Source organism: Ovis aries, chromosome 3 (genome assembly GCF_016772045.2).
Source record: "Ovis aries strain OAR_USU_Benz2616 breed Rambouillet chromosome 3, ARS-UI_Ramb_v3.0, whole genome shotgun sequence".
NCBI classification, from domain to species: Eukaryota; Metazoa; Chordata; class Mammalia; order Artiodactyla; family Bovidae; genus Ovis; species Ovis aries.
Window position 1 is genome coordinate 38,701,949 of NC_056056.1, and position 23,843 is coordinate 38,725,791.

At 39.4% G+C, this 23,843-nt stretch overlaps 1 pseudogene; it reads left to right on the top strand.

Annotated features, from left to right (window-relative positions):
* LOC101116135 (small ribosomal subunit protein eS7-like) overlaps positions 1–15,061 on the top strand; it is a 77,792-nt pseudogene extending 62,731 nt beyond the window's left edge.
* The last annotated feature ends 8,782 nt before the right edge of the window (positions 15,062–23,843 follow it).

The window sequence follows — 23,843 nt, forward strand, 5'->3', positions numbered from 1 at the left end:
CCATTTGACGATACAAGAAAACTGACCAAAAACAGGGTCCTCACCCAACCACCCTGGTACTTTGATCTCTGACTTCCAGCCTCCAGGACTGTGAGAAATCAGTATCTGCTGTTTGTCAGTCACCCAGTCTCTGGTATTTTGTTATAACAGCCTGAATGGACCCAGACAGACTTTGGATGAGTTAACTAATCACCAATTCTGGGTCTCCCACAGCTTCAAAGTCTTCTTCATTTCCCATGAATCTACAAATCACATCTGTTAAGTTTCATTTTAATTTCCTTTTAAGGCAAAATTCCTTTATTCATTTGTTTCTGAAACTACTATTCTGAAACCCAATGCATTTTAACATTAATGTATTTATTATTTACAAATCACATTTCAAAACAAGTTTGAGGCAGTAAATGTTAGTAAACTAAATGTTAGTTTAGTAAACATTTGGTTTACTAATTAACTGTTTCATCTTTTAAAACATTTTTTGTGGCAAAAATACACAAACAAAATTTACCATTTTAATAATTTTTAAGTTCAGTGGCTGTAAGCACATTCACATTTTTATACAACCATCACCACCATCCATCTCCCGACCTTTTTCTTTTCCCCAACAGGGACTCCTGTTAAACAGTAACTCCCCAATCTCCCCTACTCTCAGCTCCTGGTGACCACCATTCTACTTTTTAACTTTGTGATTTGACTCAAATAGGTAACTCAACTTCGTTTAGTTTTAAGCCCTAAGTAAATTTCTTCTCTATCTTTGAGAGCTCTGCTAGTTTGAAAGAGCTAACTTTAAAAAATCCAAATGGGACTTCCCTGATGGTCCAGTAGGAATCCAGCTGCCTGACTTCCCCACTGGTTCAGTGGTTAAGAACCCTCCTGCCAGTGCAGGGGACATGGATTCCATTCCCGGCTGGGGAAGATTCCACATGCCCCGGGGCAACTGAACTTGAGCACAACTACTGAGCTCTGCTCAAGGGCCTGTGCTCGGCAACAGGAGAAGCCACCGCAATGAGAAGCCTGAACACCTCAACCAGAGAGTAGCCCCCACTCACACAACTAGAGAAAGCCCGCTTGCAGCAATGAAGACCCAGCACAGCCAAAACTAAAGAAATTAAATAAAGAAGAAGAAAAAAATACCCACCTGCCAAGGCAGGGGTTTGATCTCTGGTCTGGGAAGATCCCACATGCCCCCAAACTCTAGAGCCCACATGTCTCAACTGCTGAGGCCCCATGCCTACATCAAAGAGTAGCACCTGCTCTCTGCCACTAGAGAAAGCCCATGCATAGCAACGAAGACCCAGTGCAGACAAAAATAAATAAATAAATAATTTTTTTTAAGTTCAAATGTTTCTTCCATGGAGGTGACATTTATTTACATCCCCTGGAAGAGGACATGGCAACCCAATCTAATATTCTTGCTTGGACAAGTCAATGAACAGAGGTGCCTGGTGGGCTACAGTCCATGGGGTTGCAAAGAGTAGGACAAAACTGAGAGTGTACACACAACATTCGCATATACAACAAAATGCATAGAGATACTTCAAAATATACAAAACTTTACCTGTCTATTTTATGTGAATGTAGATGTGATAATATATTATCAGCGTGATTATAAAGTCATGAGACTCATGTGCCATTTTATTTTGGAGTCATGTTATACCCTAAATGACATACAAATCTATACGCTGTAATTCACTAGGTAAAAAGAATACCTTTGTATAGAATAAGACTGGAAAGTAAGAACGTAGGAAAAGAAAAATGGCTTACTTTTAGAGTGGTATAATTTTTGCAATGTGATCTTTTGAAAAAAATTATCAATAGTGTTATCAAGTTGGAGAATACATAGTTTTTGTTTGTAAAAGGATAGCAGAAAATAGATACTAAATTCACAGATTAATAAAGTAGAGGAAAAAGGGCTGATATTATTTTATATCTCAATGTTCCTAGAAAATCATTCCCATAAAAACTTTTCCCAAGTCCAACAAATTTAAATGTGGAAAGCATATTTTTTCCTGTCTTGAAAAAGACAGAAATAATTGAGTACCCCTATAGAAAGGCTGACCCAGAAAATGTACATTATACTTCTATGCATCAGGTACATTTTCCTTCATTATTTTGCCCAGGAACAAAAACAAATGGAAATAGATTGCTCTTATCAATTCATAACACTCCATTTCTATCACAGTTGGTTCCCATTGATTACACATCAGAATAGAAATGGAAAAGAGTGAGATGGTGCTTTTTGCCAGTTTCTCAGCTGACTTTCTAAAGAAGAAAGTTGTATATGGGTGGATGGTATAAGAACTTGAGATGTTGAAAAGGCAGAAAAAGACAGCAGAATCTGTTTCTCATTGGCACAGAGCCCAGATTATCCTGCTTATCTGAAATTAAGCCCAAATCCTAAAATTTTTGAATACCTGCTGTCAGCTTCCTGCAAATGGGCCAGACTTCCCAGAGAATGTTAGCTAGAGTGCTGACCGAACTAGGGAACACAACAGAGGCTGGCACACACCACATCACCATGTTAACTGTTTTCATGTCCTACCAGCAGCTCACTGATGTGCTGACAATTTCTCAGGTCGATTCAACAAACACATCTTGGACGCCTTCTTTGTGCTGGGCTCAGTACGAGAACCATAGCAGAAAGCTGGCTAGGGGAGTAAGTGAAGGGATCCAGTGTCCCTTCCTCTGGCCCCAAAGCCCTACTGGCTAACCTTAGGGATGACACAGAGCAAGGAACTTCGGTGTGGGCCAGGTTCAGTGCAGTCTCCTGTTTCCATGAGTGCTTCAGTCTGCAGGAAGGAAGAACCGCAGCAGAAGCCTCGCCGCCTACAGTCATGATTGAGGCTAGGCCCTCTGAGCAAAGGAGGAAAACATAGAGAAGTCAGCTCCCACCAGGAAGGCAGGGATCAGTGTGTCCCTCTTTTGCATTTTTTATTGTCTCTGAAAAGATTCATTACGTACGCCAACTGATCGTATAGAAAAAAGAAAATAATATACTGAGTACCATATATTTACCACCAGCTTCATCTCACATTCCCACCACCAGCTTCATCCCACATTCCCATAAATGTTTCAGTCTTTTTTAAATGTTTCAGATTTTTTAAAAAGAAATAAAGTAATAACATGGTTGGAACATGAATTTCTTCCCCAATCCATTTCTTTCCCTCAAAGGGAAAGTGAAAGTGTTAGTTGCTCCGTTGTGTCTGACTCATTGTGCCAACTCTTTGCAACCCCATGGACTGTAACCTGCCAGGCTCCTCTGTCTAAGGGATTTTCTGGGCAAGAATACTGGAGAGGGTATCCATTCCCTTTGCCAGGGGATCTTCCTGACCTAGGGATCAAATCTGGGTCTCGTGCATTGCAGGCAGATTCTTTACTGTCTGAGCCACCAGAGAAGCCCTCTGTCCTCAGGGGTAACTATTATTCTGAAAGTGGTCATTCACTGGCATGCTTTTATGCTACTTCTATACATGTAGATTATCACAGAAATATTGGTTGATTTTGCAGTTTTTGAAATGTGTATATTTATATAAATGAAATTAAAATGTTCTTTATTTCTTAGAGAATTTTTTTCACTCAGTAATGTTTTGCATTCAACAATTTTGATCCATGTAACTGCAGTTCATGAATATTCCACAATTTATCTCCAATCTGTAAGTTTCTAATTGCTTTGTTCATAATGTGATTTTTAAAATTTATTTATTTTTAGTTAAAGGATAATTGTTTTACAGTATTATGTTGGTTTCCACAAAACATTTTGTTTGCTATTTAAAAGAATGCTTTAAGATCATTTTCACTTGTTTCTGGTCACACGTGCAAAATTTTCTCTAGGATGTATACCCATAAGAAAGAATCACTGAGTGGTTATTTTGTGCATCTTTAACAGAAAATACCAAACTGTTCTCCAAACTTGCCCAATGTACAGTCTCAAAAACAGTGAATGAAAGTTCTAACTGCTCCACATCTTCATCAATGCTTGACAGTTTGTGACGTTTTAACTTTGTACCAATCTGATAGCTGTGATAAAAAATATCTTACTATGGTTTCATATTGCATGTCCCTGATTATAACTGAGATCAATCATCTTTTTGTGGACTGATTGAAATTCATATTTTTTGTCCTGTTAAACGTCATGTCATGTCTTTTTCTGCATTTTTCTATTGTGTTGAATTCTCTAGTTGATTCATAGGAGTTCTTTACATATTCTGGATCCCAAACTTCTGTTACTTGAGTTGCAGATATTTTAATTGAGTTTGTAGCTTCTCTTTTTACTCTCTTTGTGGTATTTTTTTATAAACAAAAGTTATCGATATTAATGTCATCAAACTTATCAATCTTGTTTCCTAAAGGTTTATTTTTTGTGTGTCTCATTTAAAGAATCTTTAGCACCTCAAAGTCATAAAGCTCTTCCACTCATTTTTTTCTAAATATTTTATACATTTGCCCTTCACACTTGAGTCAATTCTGAATTAAATTTTTATGATTGGTGTAAGGTAAAAGTCCACTCCACTTTTATCTTTTTCTACATAGATAACCAGATTTCCCAGGATAAAATACTCTTTCTTCACAAGGTCAATAATGTATCAAGTTTCCATTTATCCTCTGGTTAGTTGGGCTATTCTGCCAATGGTCTATTTATCTATCATTGTGCTCACAATGCATTGTCTTAATTACCAGCTTTATGATTAGGACAACAGTGCTTCAGGTTTAGGGTGGTCCAACTGCAATCCATTTTGACATTTGTCTCAGATTTGTCACTTTTCAAAACCACATACTATTATTAATAATTGCATTACAATATGCTAGAAGGAGTTTGGTAAACTCATGAGTTTTCACTTTGGGACTTCCCTGGTAGTTCAGTGGTAAAGAATCTTACTGCCAATGCAGGAGACGTGGGTTCAATCCCTGGGTCAGGAGGATCCCTGGAGAAGGAAATGGCAACCCACTCCTCTATTCTTGCCTGGGAAATCCCATGGACAGAGAAGCCTGGGGGCTTCAGTCCATGGGGTTGCAAAAGAGTCAGACACAACTCAGGGATTAAACCACCACCGCCACACTTTGCACTTTAGTTTCTGCCGTCTCTTGTGTGTGATGCATCAGCAGCAAAAAGAACTCTCACTGCAACTCACGGTTAAAATTGAATATAACAAGCAATAATCTGGTTAGCTCTTTTCCCAATCCTTTCCGGAGGCAAGGTAGCTGTGAATTTTCTTTCAAGAACAACATGCTGGGTACTTACTGATAAAATCAGGCCAGGACAGTGAACTCTGTGTGACCTTGGGGGGGCAGTGGGGGAAATATTAGATGTGGCAGTCCCTGAGGGTTATTTGGCATACCACACAATGGTGCCAGGCCTGCTAGGCCACCCGTCGGTAGGAAACCTGGGAAATTCCAGGTTAGATTATGTGAATTATGTGCAGGAAATAGAGACTGAACAGTGCTGCAATAGAATGTATTGAAAGTAGATTGGACACGCTTGTCACAGAGGTTTTGGCATTCACTGCACGATGATAATATACTATTGTTTATTTATGCTATTGTTTGGTAACACTTTTACCACTGCGCAATAAGATCTTTAACAAAAACAAGTTCAAAGGAAAAAAAAGTACATGTTTAATAAAAATTCAATACTTCTAATTTCTCAAGAAAATGTATGATAAACATAACTTCATAAAATGTAAACATTTAGCATCCCACAAGGCATGTAGTAACATCAGTGACCACATGAAAACCAGCAGATACAATTGCTAAAGAGGCATCTCATTCAAAAGATGACAGTTGCATATAGTATGAGTCTGTGCCTGAAGACAATAATTTTCCATGAGCAGATGAATTTTATATATCATTCTGTGATATATTTCACAGAGACCTAATTCTCTTTTCATCGAGACCTAGTAGCCATTCTAAATTAATTTTTATATTAAATAATTTTAAAATAATTCCATAACCAATCTAGACATAATCATACATACATATACAGAGGTAGAGAGAGACAAAAATTGAGAAGACTATTCATTGGGTGATTGTCTCTGTGAGGGTCATTATCATATTTCTTTACATTCATTTTGTTTGTCTATTCTGATTTGTTTCTTATATGTTTCTTAAATAACAATAGAAGAAATTTTACTTTAAGAGAGGGAATGACAATTGAAGATGAAATGAACTATATGGAGTTTATTAAACAGATAAACATCCCTGGGTTGGCAAGATCCCCTGGAGAAGGAAATGGCTACCCACTTTAGTATTCTTGCCTGGAGAATCCCATGGACTGATGAGCCCGGCGGGCTACAGTCCATGGGGTTGCGGAGTCAGACACGACTTGTTGTTGTGTTGTTGTGGTTGTCGCTCAGTTATGTCCAACTCTTTGCAACTCCAAGGGTTGCAGCACGCCAGGCCTCCCTGTCCTTCATCATCTCCTGGGGCTTGCTCAAACTCATGTCCATGGAGTCGGTGATGCCATCCAACCATCTCATCCTCTGTGGGGCCCTTCTGCTCCTGCCTTCTGTCCTTCCCAGCATCATGGTCTTTTCTGTGAGTCAGCTCTTCGCATCAGGTGGCCAAAGGCATGACTAAATAACAACAACAACAAAACAATAATAAACACAATTTTGTGTTCTGTTAATTCCCCCCAGTAAGGACTCTCTGTCTTCACAGCCTTTGCCATGTAACTCTGTAGTCCCCTCCTCCTCTGACTATGGGTTTGGCCACATAGCTTACCTAGGCCAGTGCGATGTTAATAGATGCCAACAAGCAGGGGTTTAAAAACATTTCTTTCATGTCTAATTATTTTAGGCATACTCATTTTATATTCTTTTTTAGATTATCAGTCTAATATTTCAGAAATTTAGGGCTTTAATTCTGCTTTATGTCTCTTGAGTAAGCTCCTGTTTGATTTCTTTTTTGTGTATTTTATCCTCTTTTATTATAAAAACTCTATTTTGCCTGGATTGGCTTTATTCTATGAGAACCTCATGTGCCCTTAGGGGAAGTATCATCCCTTCAGGATGTTACATTTGCTTCTGTAAGTGCCTCAGGGTTTTCCACTGGCCCAGGGTCAATTTTTATGTTAATTTCTTAACTTAGGGATTGCTGGACTTCCAAGGTAGTGTTAAGTCAAAATCAAAACTGCTGTGAGAAGCAGGCCTGAGTTTTCAATGTTTCAGTGAAAACATTTTTCCTTAACCAGTGTATGGGCAAAGGAATATAGATTTCCTTGTTACCTCCCTGTGCTGCTGAGCAGATTTTCTTCTACCATCCTTTCACTGAGGGTACTACCCTTTGGCAGTTTCAGCCTCTCAGAGAGATTTCTGTTCTGGTTTCCTTTCCTGGTCCAGGACATAGCCTCTATTCTGGTCCTGAACCCTGTCCTCTATTTTTGCATATGCCTTAAAACCCAAGTCCCTAACTTAGGTAGTTCCTTCTAACTCCCCCACTACTCATTTGTAATAGTCACTGGAATCTTTTTCCTCAGATTTCAACGCCTGCTTCCTCTCTTATTATTTGCAGACTTCTCTCTTTCAAGCTCACCTATATTTTTAAAGACTTTTTCCTATATTTTGTCCAGCATTTGTAAGTATTTGTAATGGGAATTGTTCCACTATAAATACTATCGCTTTTTAACCTATTACTTTTTTAACTTTTGAAAAATGTCTTAGTAGCATAAGTAACTGCAGAAAAGTTAGGGACCAGAGGGAGAGGGGAAAAATGTGGGATGTTCACTACGGAGGGACTTCCTTAGTGGTTCAGTAGTCAAGAATTTGCCTGCCAAGGTGTGGAGAAAAGGGAACCCTCTTCCACTGTTGGTGGGAATGGAAGTTGATACAGACACTATGGAGAACAGTATGGAAATTTCTTAAAAAACAAGGAATGAAACTACCATATGACCCAGGAATCTCACTACTGAGCATATATCCTGAGAAAACCATAATTCAAAAAGACACACGTACCCCAGTGTTCACTGCAGCACTCTTTGCAATAGCCAGGACATGGAAGCAACCTAAATGTACATTGACAGACGAATGGATAAAGAAGTCGTGGTACATGTACACAATGGAATATTACTCAGCCATAAAGAGGAATAAATTTGAGCCAGTTGAACTGAGGTGGATGAACCTAGAGCCTGTAACTGAGTGAAGTAAGTCAGAAAGAGAAAATGCATATATATGGAAATTAGCTGGTGGAGGAAATGGCAATCCACTCCAGTATTCTTGCCTGGAAAATTCCATGGACAAAGAAGCCTGGAGGGCTACAATCCATGGGGTTGCAAAGAGCTGGACTATTGAGCAACTGAGCACACATGCATGCATGGAACATAGAAAAATGGTCCTGATGAACCTATTTGCAGGGCAGGAATAGAGGCGCAGACATAGAGAACAGTCTTGTAGACACAGCAGGGAGAGAGGGTAGCATTGAAACATATGCATTTCCATATGTAAAATAGATAGCCAGTGGGAAGTTGCTATATAACATAGGGAGCTCAACCTGGTGTTCCCTGACAACCTAGAGGAGTAGGATGGAGGGGATGGGAGGTAGGTTCAAGAGGGAGGGGATACATGTATACTAATGGCTGATTCACACTGGTGTATGGCAGAAACCAACGCAACATTGTAAAGCAATTATCATCCAAATACAAAAAAGTTTAAAAAAAGAAAAAGAAGCGAACTGATAGTCACTCAGTTGTGTCCAATTCCTTGTGACCCCATGGAATGTAGACTGCCAGGTTCCTCTGTCCATGGGTTTGGGGTGTGGGATTTATCCCTGGCCGGGAAATTAAGATCCCACATGCCCCGGAGCAACTGAGCCTGCACTCCACAACTTCTGGAGCTCCTGTGCCACAACTAGAGTCCATGTGCCACAACAAAAGATCCTGCACGATGCAGCAAAGATCTTGTGTGCTGCAATTAGGACCGGATGTAGCCAAATAAATAAATATTAACAACAACAACAACAACAACAAAAGAATCTTCACTGTGTAGTAATTCAACAGAAGACATAAATTGTAAGCCAAAGGGAATGTGGACATACAATTTTAGGAAAATTAATTCAAGATTTTTCCATTTTCATACAAGTTGTGTCCTAAAATTGACCTGCCTACGGAGAAGGCAATGGCACCCCACTCCAGTACTCTTGCCTGGAAAATTTCATGGATGGAGGAGTCCGGTAGGCTGCAGTCCATGGGGTCACGAAGAGTCAGAAACAACTGAGCGAATTCACTTTCACTTTTCACTTTCATGCATTGGAGAAGGAAATGGCAACCCACTCCAGTGTTCTTGCCTGGAGAATCCCAGGGACAGCGGAATCTGGTGGGCTTCCGTCTATGGGGTCGCACAGAGTTGGACATGACTGAAGTGACTTAGCAGCAGCAGCAGCAGCAGCAGCATGTGCTGACTCTCAACCTGCCCTTTCACAATAGTCTTTCTCCCACTTTACAAATGGAAGGCATAGGTGTCATCATTTACCTCACTGTATGAAATCCTCCAGAGATCCAAACAAAAGGACTATGGGAAACAACTGGTTTGGGAAACATCTTATTACTTTTATTTATTTATTTTTTAAATTGAAGAATAATTGCTTTACAGAATTTTGTTGGTAGTCACCAAATGCATGCTCTAAGGCTTTGTATGTTATAGTTATTTCTGTTGAAGGTAAAGCTTGGGGTTAGAAATGGAATATTTTGTTCCCATTGGGATATATCTAAGTCAGTGTGAATGCAGGAGAGGAATGACAATTTTCATTTAATGACTTTGCCTCTTCTATTCCTCAATGATTGTCAAGGATGCATCATTTTTAAAATATTTTTTAATTGGAGGGCAATTGCTTTACAATATTGAGTTGGTTTCTGCCATGTATCAACATGAATCAGCCACAGATGTACATATGTCCCCTTTCTCCTGAACCCCCCCTCCTATCCCCCTCTCCATCCCATCTCTCTAGATGGTCACAGAGCACCAGGTTGAGCTCCCTGTGTCACACAGCAAATTCCCACTGGCTATCAATTTTACATATGGTAATGTGTATTTTTCCACGCTACTCTGTCAATTTGCCCCACCCTTTCCTTCCTCCACTGTGTCCACAAGCCTGTTCTCTAGGTCTGTGTGTCCATTGCTGCCCTGCAAATTAGATCATCAGTACCATCTTTCTAGATTCCATATGCATGCATTCCATATGCAAATAATATACATTATTTGTCTTTCTCTTTCTGACTTACTTCACTCTATAATAGGCTCTAGGTTCATCCACCTCATTAGGGCTGACTCAAATGTGTTCTTTTTTATAATTGAGTAACATAGGATACATCATTTTTTAGGAGGAGTCCCATGAGGGGAAAGCAAAGAAAGCATTGGTGAAAAATATTGAAGTCTATAAGCAGCTTTTTAAAATACAAGCAATTCTTTTAGGAAACTCTTAATAGTAATCCTTAGATTATCTTGGCTGAAATAATTTGTCTGTTTTCTGGGACTACGATATATGATTTTAGATGAAGATTTTAATTTGTTTAAAATTCAGTGTGAATCAATACGTTAAAATCTATTTTATAAAGCAGCTATAGTCAATCTTTATCTTATTTCATCTAATTATTTAATATTTCCTAAAACTGACTAAAAACAAAAACTAAAAGTGGATGTCAGTTGCCAGGCCAATTAGTTTTATACTTTGGCCACTTCATGCGAAGAGTTGTCTCATTGGAAAAGACTCTGATGTTGCGAGGGATTGGGGGCAGGAGGAGAAGGGGACAACAGAGGATGAGATGGTTGGATGGCATTACCAACTCAATGGACGTGAGTTTGAGTGAACTCCAGGAGTTGGTGATGGACAGGGAGGCCTGGTGTGCTGCAATTCATGGGGTCGCAAAGAGTCAGACACGACTGAGCAACTGAACTGAACTGAACTGAACTGAAATATATGGCAGTTTGTCTGCATTCTATACCTTAAAAGGAGTGATGGAATAGTTTCATTTTTAAATGACAGTACTTATAAGATGGCATAAATTATATCCTTTGTAATTATTTGGATTTGTGATGAAAATTCTTATATGTCACCTTTAAAATATATGAAGGAATATAGGGTTTTTAAAAATGAACTTAGTGATTATGTTAGTGAAAACAGTTGAAGACTACTATAATAATTCCCAAGAAATGCATGATATTTCACAAATGCTCCTAGCAGAGGGTTGGCTGAAAAACTGTTGATTTTTCTCATTGTCTGATCTCTGACTCCTTGTTAAATCTGCCAGGACTATTTAGAAAATATTTGCCAAGAAGCACTTAAACTCTGAAGTTTCTAATGAATTGAAGCTACTGCTGCACTCAGTAGTTTATTTAATAATCATGACCATGAATCGTATTTTATGACTCCTCATTGCGGTATGGCTGAAGACTGAAGCCTGCTCTCAGAAATACCCTCTTGGGGGAAGACAGTCACTGGAAGGAAGTCTCAGAATGGGGCAAGTAGGCAAGACAGCATGTCCAATTATAAGCCAATTTCCAAGAATGGTTTAGGAAGTCGTGGGCAAAACTATAATTGCTGGGCTATCTTATCAGGGACATGGGGCCTGGAATTTGGAAAATAAGGTAGCAACTAAACTACTACTACTACACTCAGGAAAAGAGAGGCTCAGGGGGTCATTTGAAAAGCATACCACAGGGCTCTACCACCAGAGAAATCTATGAAGGAGGTGACCATATGTTCCTGCTTGCCTGACAGTCCGGGTAATATCTGTTGTCCTGGCATAATTATTCAGTTCAGTTCAGTTCAGTCACTCAGTCATGTCTGACTCTTTGTGACCCCATGAATCGCAGCACACCAGGCCTCCCTGTCCATCACCAACTCCCGGAGTTCACTCAAACTCATGTCCATTGAGTTGCTGATGCCATCCAGCCATCTCATCCTCTGTCGTCCCCTTCTCCTCCTGCATCAGAGTCTTTTCCAATGAGTCAATTCTTCGCATGAGGTGGCCAGAGTACTGGAGTTTCAGCTTCAGCATCATTCCTTCCAAAGAAATCCCAGGGCTGATCTCCTTCAGAATGGACTGGTTGGATCTCCTTGCAGTCCAAGGGACTCTCAAGAGTCTTCTCCAACACCACACTTCAAAAGCATCAATTCTTCAGCACTCAGCCTTCTTCACAGTCCAACTCTCACATCCATACATGACCACTGGAAAACCATAGCCTTGACTAGACGGACCTTAGTTGGCAAAGTAATGTCTCTGCTTTTGAATATGCTATCTAGGTTGGTCATCACTTTTCTTCCCAGGAGTAAGCATCTTTTAATTTCATGGCTGCAGTCACCATCTGCAGTGATTTTGGAGCCCAAAAAAATAAAGTCTGACACTGTTTTCACTGTTTCCCCATCTATTTCCCATGAAGTGATGGGACCAGATGCCATGATCTTCGTTTTCTGAATGTTGAGCTTTAAGTCAACTTTTTCACTCTCCTCTTTCACTTTCATCAAGAAGCTTTTGAGTTCCTCTTCTCTTTCTGCCATAAGGGTGTCATCTGCATATCTGAGGTTATTGATATTTCTCCCAGCAATCTTGACTCCAGCTTGTGTTTCTTCCAGTCCAGCGTTTCTCATGATGTACTCTGCATATAAGTTAAATAAGCAGGGTGACAATATACAGCCTTGACATAGTCCTTTTCCTATTTGGAACCAGTCTGTTGTTCCATGATGCTGTGATTTATAATAAGAAATATACACTTGGTCTGCATCCCTGCTTCTAACATAGAACTCCTAAAACCATTGGAATTTCCTAAGAAATAAGACAAAAGAAGTGTCTTGATAATCACAATAAATCCCTTTCAATCATATCTGAGTTCATATTAATGAAGTGACTTTTGGAAAATTCCTAAGGATGAGGGCTGGTTGTCAGAGGAAACAATTGTGTGATTGGAGGATTGGAAATTTCAGTCACCCTGTCCCCTTCCCTACCCACTTCTTGGTAGGGGATCAGGGAAGGAGGTTGCAAGTTGAATGATTGCCAACGGCCAATGATTCGATCAATCATGCCTATGTAATGAAGCCTCCATAAAAACTCAAAACCTGGCGTTCTAAGTTGGTGAACAGCCAGCTGTAAGACAATGGCGTGAGGGTGGATGGTGCTCTAAGAGAAGGCATGGATGCTCTGAGCCCCTTCCCACATATTTTGCCCTATGTGTATCTCTTTCATCTGACTGTTCTGAGTTATATTCTTTTATAATAAACTGATAAGCTAATAAGCAAAATGTTTGTCTGACTTCTATGATCTGCTCTAGCAAATTAATGGAACCCAAGGAGTGGGGGTCACTTAAACCTTTGATTCATAACCAGTCAGTCAGAAGCACATGTGATGACCTGAACTTATGATTGGCATCTGAAACAGGGGTTTCAGTCTTGTAGGACTGAGTCCTTAACCTGTGGGATCTGATGCTATCTCCAAGGAGATAGTGTCAGAGTAAAATTGAGTAAAATTGTAGGACACTAACTAGTGTCAGTGAGTAGGTGGTGAGTGGAAAAACCCAACACACTGGAACTGGAGGTGCAGAATCATATCCCCCTTTTCATTTCCAAAGTGTTTCAAATATTCTGTAAATAATATGTAATTTATATAGTATAAATGTTTATTCTTAATTTCTGTACTTATCTTACCATGGACCAGTCAATGGGCTGGTACTCATCTATAGAACACACACTCTAAGCATCATAATTCTAAAGAGTCAGAATAAGACCTCTAGGAGGACATACTAACTGTGAGTGTTTGAGTGTTCGCTCAGGCAATCAGGGCTGAAGTTCTGAGACCAGAGTCCTAGAGTTAATGCCTGTGTGAATGAGATATAGCTTTCTGCTGTTCCCTAGACACAGATCACATACCTAAAGTCAAAATCCAACTAAGAGTTTATGGACTGATGGCAAAAAGATCTCAAGGATACATCTCAACAACTGAGCCTGAATGCTGCAACTACTGAAGCCCACGGGCCTAGAGCCCAGAGCCTGTGCTTCACAACGAGAAGTCACTGCAATGAGAAGCCTGTGCACTGAAACAAACAATAGCTTGCAGTCTCTACAACTAGAGAAAAGCCCAAGCAGCAGTGAAGACCCAGCAAAACCAACCAACCAACCAACCAAACAAACAAACTATGCCATGCTCTTTTCAGGCCAGGTGTTGGCCAGGCAAATGAGTGTTGGCCTCCTTAGAAAAGATTAGGCTATGTTCAGTTCTGAGCTTCCCTGGTGACTCAGAGAGTAAAGCGTATGCCTGCAATGCAGGAGACCTGGGTTCAATCCTTGGGTGGGGAAGATCCCCTGGAGAAAGAAGTGGCAACCCACTCTAGTATTCTTGCCTGGAAAACCCCATAGATGGAGAAGCCTGGTGGGCTACAGTCCATGGAGTCACAAAGAGTCGGACACGATTGAGTGACATCACTTTCACTTTCTTTCAGTTCTGAGCACTAAGACTGTGAAGCCCAATGGCAAGAAGCAGGGGTTGGAACCTGGCATCTCCCAGGCTCTCCAGGAGTTTGAGATCAACTTGGAACTCAGGGCTCCACTAAGGAAGCTGAATACAGCAAGAGCCAAGAAAATGAAGTTGGTGGTGGTCAGTAAGCTATTACAATCTTTGTTCCCATTCCTCAACTGAAATCTTTTCAGAAAACCCAAGTCCAGTTAGTACGTCAACTGGAGAAAAAGTTCAGTGGGAAGCATGTTGTCTTTAGTGTCCAGAGGAGAATTCTACCTAAGCCAACTCAAAAAAGCTGTACCAAAAAATAAGCAAAAATATCTCAGGAGCTGCGCTTTGACAGCTGGGCACGATGGGATCCTGGATGACTTGGTTTTTCCCAAGTGAGATTATGGGCAAGATAATCCAAGTCAAACTGGATGACAGCCAGCTCCTAAAGGCTCATTTGGATGAAGCACAACAGATAATGTGAAAAACAAAGCTGAAACATTTTCTAGTGTCTATAAGAAGCTCATGGGCAAGGATGTTAATTTTGAATGCCCAGACTTTCAGTTGTAAACAAAAATGACTAAATAAAATATTCACAATAAAAAAAAAAAGAGTAAGTGACTCAGTAAGGATGGGACAGGGACTCTCATACTGCTCTCCTGGACTATTTCAGGAACCTCAATTTATGTTTTATGTCAATTGTAACAAGTACATCTTAGCTCAATTCTTTAATGTGTCCATTTCAGTGAATACAACAGGTTTCCAAAATGAAAACACTGAGTCCCAGTTTAAGAAGGCAATTGGCTAGGTGTCCATTAGCTTCTCCCAACAACCCATAAAATACCTTAAAGAAGTAGTTTGATTCTCTCCCCCACACTGAGTGACCCAGTGACTGTCCCCTCTAGCTCTGGAAAGACACTGGAGGTTTATATCTGAAAAGGGTAAAACAAAGGGCATCTTCTCTGGAAAATACACGGCAAAGCGGAAGGCCAAAGTACAGCACTGAAGCTGAGCAGATTAGCGGATGGTTGTATGGTGCACACGGGCTCCTTTAGGTCCCTCTCCCAACTGGATCCTCCAACACAGGGGACCAGGTCTTCACCCACCAGGCAGGATATTTGAAGTATCTTTTCTGGGAAAATCTGACCAGCCTAGTTGTAAAGAAATGGACTCTAGATACTTAATATTAGATAAAGAGACTAAGTCAATCAAATAAATAGTAAAAGACAACTTGAAGCAGAATATGTATGGAAAAGAAAACTTTAAAAATAATCACTAATATTTGAGGAGATATTATGTCCATGAAATAAGAACAGGATTATATCAAAATGTTTAAAGAACAAAAAAAGAGCTCTTAACATTTAAAATATGATAAACAAATATTCAGTGAAATAATTGAAAGAAAGTGGTGAGAAAATACTCCAGAAAGTAAACTCAATCCAAAAAGAGAAAGAGAGAAAGAAAAAAAAACATGAACACAGAGAGATGGAAAATAGAAGAGCAAATTTAGGAGGAGAAAACAGAGTGATGAAGTCGCCAATGAAATAATTTAAGAAAATTTTCCAGAACTGAATGATACATATTTTCAGAATATTACTAAGGACAAATAGAATATCCTGTAAGGAAAGAGAGAGAGAGAGGCTGATTCACTTACAAAGAATCAGAAAGGTTTTATACTGTCCAAGTACAAACCTGGAGGCTAGAGGATAATAGAGCAATATCTTAAAATTTCTAGAAAAAAAATTTCTATCTTAGAATTTCATACTAGTCCAATAATCAGTCAAGTGTCAGAGTAGAAAAAAAACAAGTCAGGAATAGTAATTTTCCAAAAATTTACCTCTGTGCACTGTTCTGGAGAAGGTACTAGAGGTATGCTCCATCAAAATGGGAGGATAAACCAGGAAGAAGACATGGGATAGAGAAAAGAAAGGCTCAAATATAGGAGAAAGGCAAAGGGAATTCCTAAGATGATGGTGAAAGGAAATCATAGGATGGCACCTAAGCCAAACTGAAGTAAATCAGAAGGTTCTTAGAAAGAAAATGAAATGGATAGAAAACCTAATGTGAATAAACATCTTGACAGCTGGTTAAGAGTTTGAATTAGTAAGAAGGAAAAGCTAAGGAAATGAAAAAAAAGAAGACAATTATTAATGCTAGGAAAACCAAAAGGTTATGTGAGGAAAGAAATAATGATATCATATAGCTCATCTGTGAATAGTGTTTGAAAGTGTTAGTCACTCAGTCATGTTCAACTCTTCACACCCCATGGATTGTGGCCCACCAGGCTCCTCTGTTCATGGGATTACCCAAGCAAGAATACTGGAGTGGGTTGCCATTTTCTTCTGCAGGAGATCTTCCTGAACCTAGGAACAAACCCGAGTCTCCTGCATTGAGGGCAGATTTTTCACCATCTGAGCCACCAGGCATGTACCCTGTGAATGGTGTTCACTTATTAACGATAATGTAAACACTGACTATTAAATCTAACCAAAATTATGATTTAGTTATACCAGAAGATGGACATGGGAAGGGTAATTAAACTTGGAAGATGCTGGAGGAAAAAAGAAAGCAAAGTTCTTTCTGTACCACAGTGGGAAATCAATAGATTAGGACAAAGAGTAAAAAGTCTAGGAGTAGCAATAAAGATATATTGCTTAAATACAAGGAGCTAACAATCAAAATAATCAGCTAAGAGAAGTGAAAATAATTAATTCCTGGAAGGGAGAAATAGAGTAAAGTGAAGAAGAGTGCTGTTTTGCACAACAAACTAGAGGGAACTTGATGACTCTTTAAATTATGCCAAATATAACTCTGACATAAATGAAACCTTAAAAAGAAAACTAAAGCAAATAGTAAACAATTATAATTTAGCATATAATAGAAGAAAACTTCCATGAGGTAAAGAAATACCTTAATCTGCAGGCATATTTAAATAAACTATTACATAGACAAGGTTTCCCCTGTGGCTCTGCAGTAAAGAATCTGCCTGCAATGCAGGAGACACTGGTTTGACCCCTGGGTCAGGAAGATCCCCTGAAGAAGGGAATGGTTGCCCACCCCAGTATTCCTGCCTGGAGAATACCATGGACAGAGAAGCCTGGCGGGCTACAGTCCATAGGGTCTCAAAGAGTTGGACACAACTGAGCGACTTAACATGAATGCACGTATTACATAGACCTATCCTTGGGAATTTAAAATTTTAAGGATAAAGCATCCTACATTAAAATTTACTGCAAAGAGACAAAATTAGAGGATAATGGAGAAATTTCTAAAGGTTTGAGGAAAAAAATTGTGTCCAGGAATTCCATGGCAAACCAGTGCATCTTCTCTTTCACTTTTAAAAGAAACAAAAAGACATTCACAGATAATCATCAAAAGCATATCATTCTCATATTTCCAGCTGAGAGATGACTCAAAAAAACCCTCAAAGATTATGCTATAAAAGGATATTTTGGTGGTATTTAAATAAAGCGAAAAATTTCATCAATATATTTTAAAATTGTGGTTTCAAAACAATTCAAATGGGGAAATCTATTACTGAAAGACAAAATAATGATTTCATAATAGTAACAACTAACAAGGTGAAATAGATGGGGAAACAGTGGAAACAGTGTCAGACTTTATTTTTGGGGGCTCCAAAATCACTGCAGATGGTGATTGCAGCCATGAAATTAAAAGATGCTTTCTCCTTGGAAGAAAAGTTATGACCAACCTAGATAGTATATTCAAAAGCAGAGACATTACTTTGCCGACTAAGGTCCGTCTAGTCAAGGCTATGGTTCTTCCTGTGGTCATGTATGGATGTGAGAGTTGGACTGTGAAGAAGGCTGAGCGCCGAAGAATTGATGCTTTTGAACTGTGGTGTCGGAGAAGGTTCTTGAGAGTCCCTTGGACTGCAAGGAGATCCAACCAGTCCCTTCTGAAGGAGATCAGCCCTGGGATTTCTTTGGAAGGAATGATGCTAAAGCTGAAACTCCAGTACTCTGGCCACCTCATGCGAAGAGTTGACTCATTGGAAAAGACTCTGATGCTGGTAGGGATTGAGGGCAGGAGGAGAAGGGGACGACAGAGGATGAGATGGCTGGATGGCATCACCGACTTGATGGACGTGGATTTGGGTGAACTCCGGGAGTTGGTGATGGACAGAGAGGCCTGGCTGCTGCAGTTCATGGGGTCGCAAAGAGTCAGACACGACTGAGCGACTGAACTGAACTGAACTGAACTGAACATAAGGTGAAAGCTTTTTCCTGGAATTAGGAATCTCTGGTTACCTTAGCTTCTGTTTTTGTTTTTTTCCTTTTAGTAGTCCAACACCTGTGTAAGTGATTCCTTGTATTTAATACCTTCTTTTTGATATACTTGTGTGGTTTCTGCTTTTCTGATTGAACCTTGACTTATAAAGTTAGTAAATGACAGGGCTGAGATTCAAATCCAGTAGTCTGACTCCAGAGCTTATACTCTTATTGTTATTTATATTATTCCAAGCTCTTAAACACAAAACGAGAGAAAAAACTGAACAGGACTTTAAATAATCTTTGGGATAAAGAGGGACCAAAAATTGTAAAATGTAATTAGAGTACTTAGATCTTAAATAAGGATTAGAGAAAAATTAAAACTTCTGTGACACATGAAAGCTCTATTTATTGTAAGCAAAGCTTTCAGCTTCACATAGTTGTATTTTGAAACAAGAAAGAAAAAGCAAATACACCAAATATTTGTCTAAATAATTAGAAACATAAAAATTAAGTAAATAAATAAACATAAAATAAACCAAGGAAAAGCCAAAAGAAAAATAAAATGTAAACACAAGTAGAAAATATGCAGGACTCATGCCTGTTTTTGCTTATGATTTTATAGAATCTGAGAAAATTTTCCTCTGACCTCAGAGGTCCTTCTACATAGTGGAAAAATTTGGTTTTAATGAAGTATTTTCTCTATCAACTAAAGCTAGTCACACACATCCATAGGTTATACACATACATACTGAAAATGACAGGAAGAATATCCATCTAACTGCTGTAGAGTTGACTTATGAGTGGAGTTAGGGTTGGAGAAGGCGGGATCCGACCAAGAAGGATGGAAGGCAAAATACAGAGGCAGGGTGAAATCACAGACTGTAGCCCACTGGACTCCTCTGTCCATGGAATTCTCCAAGCAAGAATACTGGAGTGGGTGGCCATTCCCTTCTTCAGGGGATCTTCTTGACCCAGGGATCAAACCTGGGTCTTCTGTATTACAGAGAGATACATCTGAGCCACTAGGGAAGCCCTCTCAATAATGAAATTAATTATTTTTATTCTTCTTCTTCCTTCTGCTTTTCTTCTTCCTGCTCTTCTATTTCTAGATTTTACAAAATGATCATGTATTATTTTACCTGGAAAAAAAATTTTTTTAATAACCCTTCATCAAAGATTCTAAAAGCCTAAGATCAACCTGGGGGAAAGTGTTTTCCATGTACATGACAACAGGTTTTAATGAACATCATTAATACATAAAGAACTGCACATCTAATCTTGGAGAAGGCTATAGCAACCCACACCAGTACTCTTGCCTGGAAAATCCCATGGATGGAGGAGCCTGGTGGGCTGCAGTCCATGGGGTCTCTACAAGTTGGGCAAGACTGAAGCAATTTAGCAGCAGCAGCACATCTAATCTAAAGTAGTCACTCAGACAATTTCTATTTATCATTATCCAATATTTTTCTTGACTTTGCTTATTTACTGTGTTTTGCTTACCCTAATCCTAATGTAGGCTCTTTTACAAGCAGAAAACTTGTTTATCTTGTTTCACATCATATTGCCTATGCCAAGAACAGTGCCTAGTATATGGGAGGAGTTCAGTACATACCAAATGAATAAATAAAAGAGGATTTGCAATCAGTTCTTAAAAATGAATGCCCCAACAGAAAAATTAACAACACAATTTTAAAATGAAATATACATAATCAATAAGTTTTAGGCTATAAATTCTGTAAGGAATGGAATATGTCTACCTATTTGTCATTATATTTCCCGTATCTAGCATAGTTTTGGCAAGAAATAGGTGCTTAATAAAACAACAAATGAATAAATGAGCGAATGTAACGTTAAAGAAAAATTTTTCATGACACTTGTCAAAGACAGTAAGGAAGACTTATTCGAGAGGGACTATTGCAATTAAGATTTGGTACTAGGGGAGAGAAAGCGACAGTGAAGTCACTCAGTGTCCGACTCTTTGCTACCCCATGGACTGTAGCCTATCAGGCTTCTCAGTTCATGGAATTTTCCAGGCAAGAGTACTGGAGTGGGTTGCCATTTCCTTCTCCATGGGATCTTTCCGACCCAGGGATCAAACCTAGGTCTCCCGCATTGTGGGCAGACACTTTACCATCTGAGCCACCAGGGAAGTCCGGTAGGGGAGGGAGACCAAGCTCAAATCCAAACAAACCAGGATAAGTGGAGGTTTATAGTTAATGAGCAGGGTGGGGATCAGTGAATGGAAAATTACTAGAGGAAGCATCAAGGCTAGGGGGATTCTTGCTGATCAGACTCAGCAGGATTCTTGCCTTAAGGCAGCTTAAGGTGATAAGATGTTGAGAGTGAAGGATAAGGAATTTGACCAGATATCCAGAGTAATATCAAGGCTGGAGGATTTTCACTAAACTGACTCAGCAGAATTTTTGCTAAAACTGGACTAATTGGGCCAAGGACAGAGCACAAGGTCAAAGTCTAGTTAAAAAAAAAGGACTCCAAGGCACTGACTCAAGTTTGGTCAAGGAGAGTTTTTATCAAAGAAAGTCTTTGAAAAAGTCTTCACTGACTTTGGAGAAGCCTCTTGAGAGTCCCTTGGACTACAAGGAGATCAAATCAGTCAATCCTAAAGGAAATCAACCCTGAATTTTCACTGGAAGGACTGATGCTGAAGCTAAAGCTCCAATACTTTGGCCACATGATGCGAGGAGCCGACTCATTAGAAAGGACCCTGAAAGATTGAAGGCAGGAGGAGAAGGGGACGACAGAGGATGAGATGGTTGAATGGCATCACCAACTCATTGGACATGAGTTTGAGCAAGCTCTGTTGCTTCCTGATCTGCATATAGGTTTCTCAAGAGGCAGGTCAGGTGGTCTGGTATTCCCATCTCTTTCAGAATGTTCCACAGTTTATTGTGATCCACACAGTCAAAGGCTTTGGCGCAGTCAACAAAGCAGAAATGAATGTTTTTCTGGAACTCTCTTGCTTTTTCCATGATCCAGTGGATGTTGGCAATTTGATCTCTGGTTCCTCTGCCTTTTCTAAAACCAGCTTGAACATCTGGAAGTTCACGGTTCATGTATTGCTGAAGCCTGGCTTGGAGAATTTGGAGCATTACTTTACTAGCATGTGAGATGAGTGCAATTGTGCAGTAGTTTGAGCATTCTTTGGCATTGCCTTTCTTTGGGATTGGAATGAAAACTGACCTTTTCCAGTCCCGTGGCCACTGCTGAGTTTTCCAAATTTGCTGGCATATTGAGTGCAGCACTTTCACAGCATCATCTTTCAGGATTTGAAATAGTTCAACTGGAATTCCATCACCTCCACTAGCTTTGTCCGTAGTGATACTTTCTAAGGCCCACTTGACTTCACATTCCAGGATGTCTGGCTCTAGGTGAGTGATCACACGATCATGATTATCTTGGTCGTGAAGATCTTTTTTGTATAGTTCTGTGTATTCTTGCCACCTCTTCTTAATATCTTCTGCTTCTGTTAGGTCCATACCATTTCTGTCCTTTATTGAGCCCATCTTTGTGTGAAATGTTCCCTTGGTATCTCTAATTTTCTTGAAGAGATCTCTAGTCTTTCCCATATACTTTAGATCATCTGTAAATTACTGAAAATACCTAATACAATGTAAATACTATGTAAATAGCTGCTGGCCAAGGTACATTCAAGTTTTGCCTTCTGGAACTTTCTGTAATTTTCTTTTCTGAATATTTTCCATCTGTACTTGATTTAATGCTCCAGTGTGCAACCCTCAAATATAGGGGGCCAAATGTACATCCAAAGTGCCATAGTAACAGTAAGTAGCAGGACACAGCAGAAGGCGTAGTTGAAAGATTTACAGGGCAACTGAAGGGAGAAGGGGTCTTAGGTCTACAATAGAGCATTGGACTGGAAAATGTTGAGAGATCCTTAAAAATTTGAGCTGTATAAAAACAGCGAATGCAAAAAAAAAAAAAAAAGTCACTAGTAAATATCTCCGAGTGATTTTATTCTGAGTTGAATTCTATTCTTCACAGTCTTTGATGATTAATTACTTTTCTACTCAGAAAACAAAACCAAAAACCAAGAAATCTTTTTAAAGAAAATAAGTGGTTGTTACTCTGTCCCTTCTGCTAAACAAGGGTTCTCAAACTTGAAAATGTATCAGAATCACCAGGATGGTTGGTGAAAAGAGACAGCCACCTCTGCCCCTCCCTCCTATTCAAAAGATCTGGATGGGGCCTGATAATTTGCATTTCTAATAAGTTCTAAAAGATGGCAACATAGAATGGCTATGTGGTAGAAAATGACTGGGTTTTGAGGTCAGTCAGATTGTAATTCCAGTTCTGCCCTTACCAGACTGTGTGTAGCAACAGTTGACATACTTTAACCCCAGTTAGCCTGTTTCCACATTGATAAGTGTCTTGTGAAGGCTGCATGATATGATTAAATATCCACTGCAGTGCAGGCCTTAGTTAATGTCCTTAAATAATGTTGGCCCCCTTCTCTTTGACTTCCTGTAAGGAATTAACCACACATTGGCCATAACTGGGTTTTACTGTGACATGGTTTAGCCGTATCACAGGCCAAATTATTTCCTCCAAACCCAACAAACCATGTGCATTCCTGTTACTAATAAAATTTCCATTGTTCATTTATGAAATTGGGGAAAATAGTATTGATAGAATAGTATCTACTTTGATATAATCGATATCAGTATCTACTTTGCAGAGGTGCAGATCTGCATCCATAAGGATTAAACAATGTAATATGTTAAGTGCCTAATTCAGCAGTTAGCATGTGGAAGATACATAGTAAATATCAATTTCTTTTCCCTTTTTTTAAACAATTCATTTATTTATTGGGCTGCATTGGGTCTTTAGTTGTAGCATGTGGGATTTTCATTGCATCACATGGGATCCTTCTTTGTGGCCCAGGGACTCATGGGCTCAGTAGTTGCTTTGAGGCATCTGGGACCCTTAATTCCCCCAACTGGAATCAAACTGTGTCCCCTGAATTGCAAAGCTGATTCTTAACCACTGGACCAGCAGGGTAGTCCCTCCTTTTCCTTTCCTTTTAATTGGATATTTCTCATTAGTATCTCTTAGAGCAAGTTCAAAATGGTCTATAATACCTCAAAACAATCTTTCCACCCTAATCAGATTGTTTTCTGCATCACATTTAATTTGAACTTGATTATTTGGTTTAT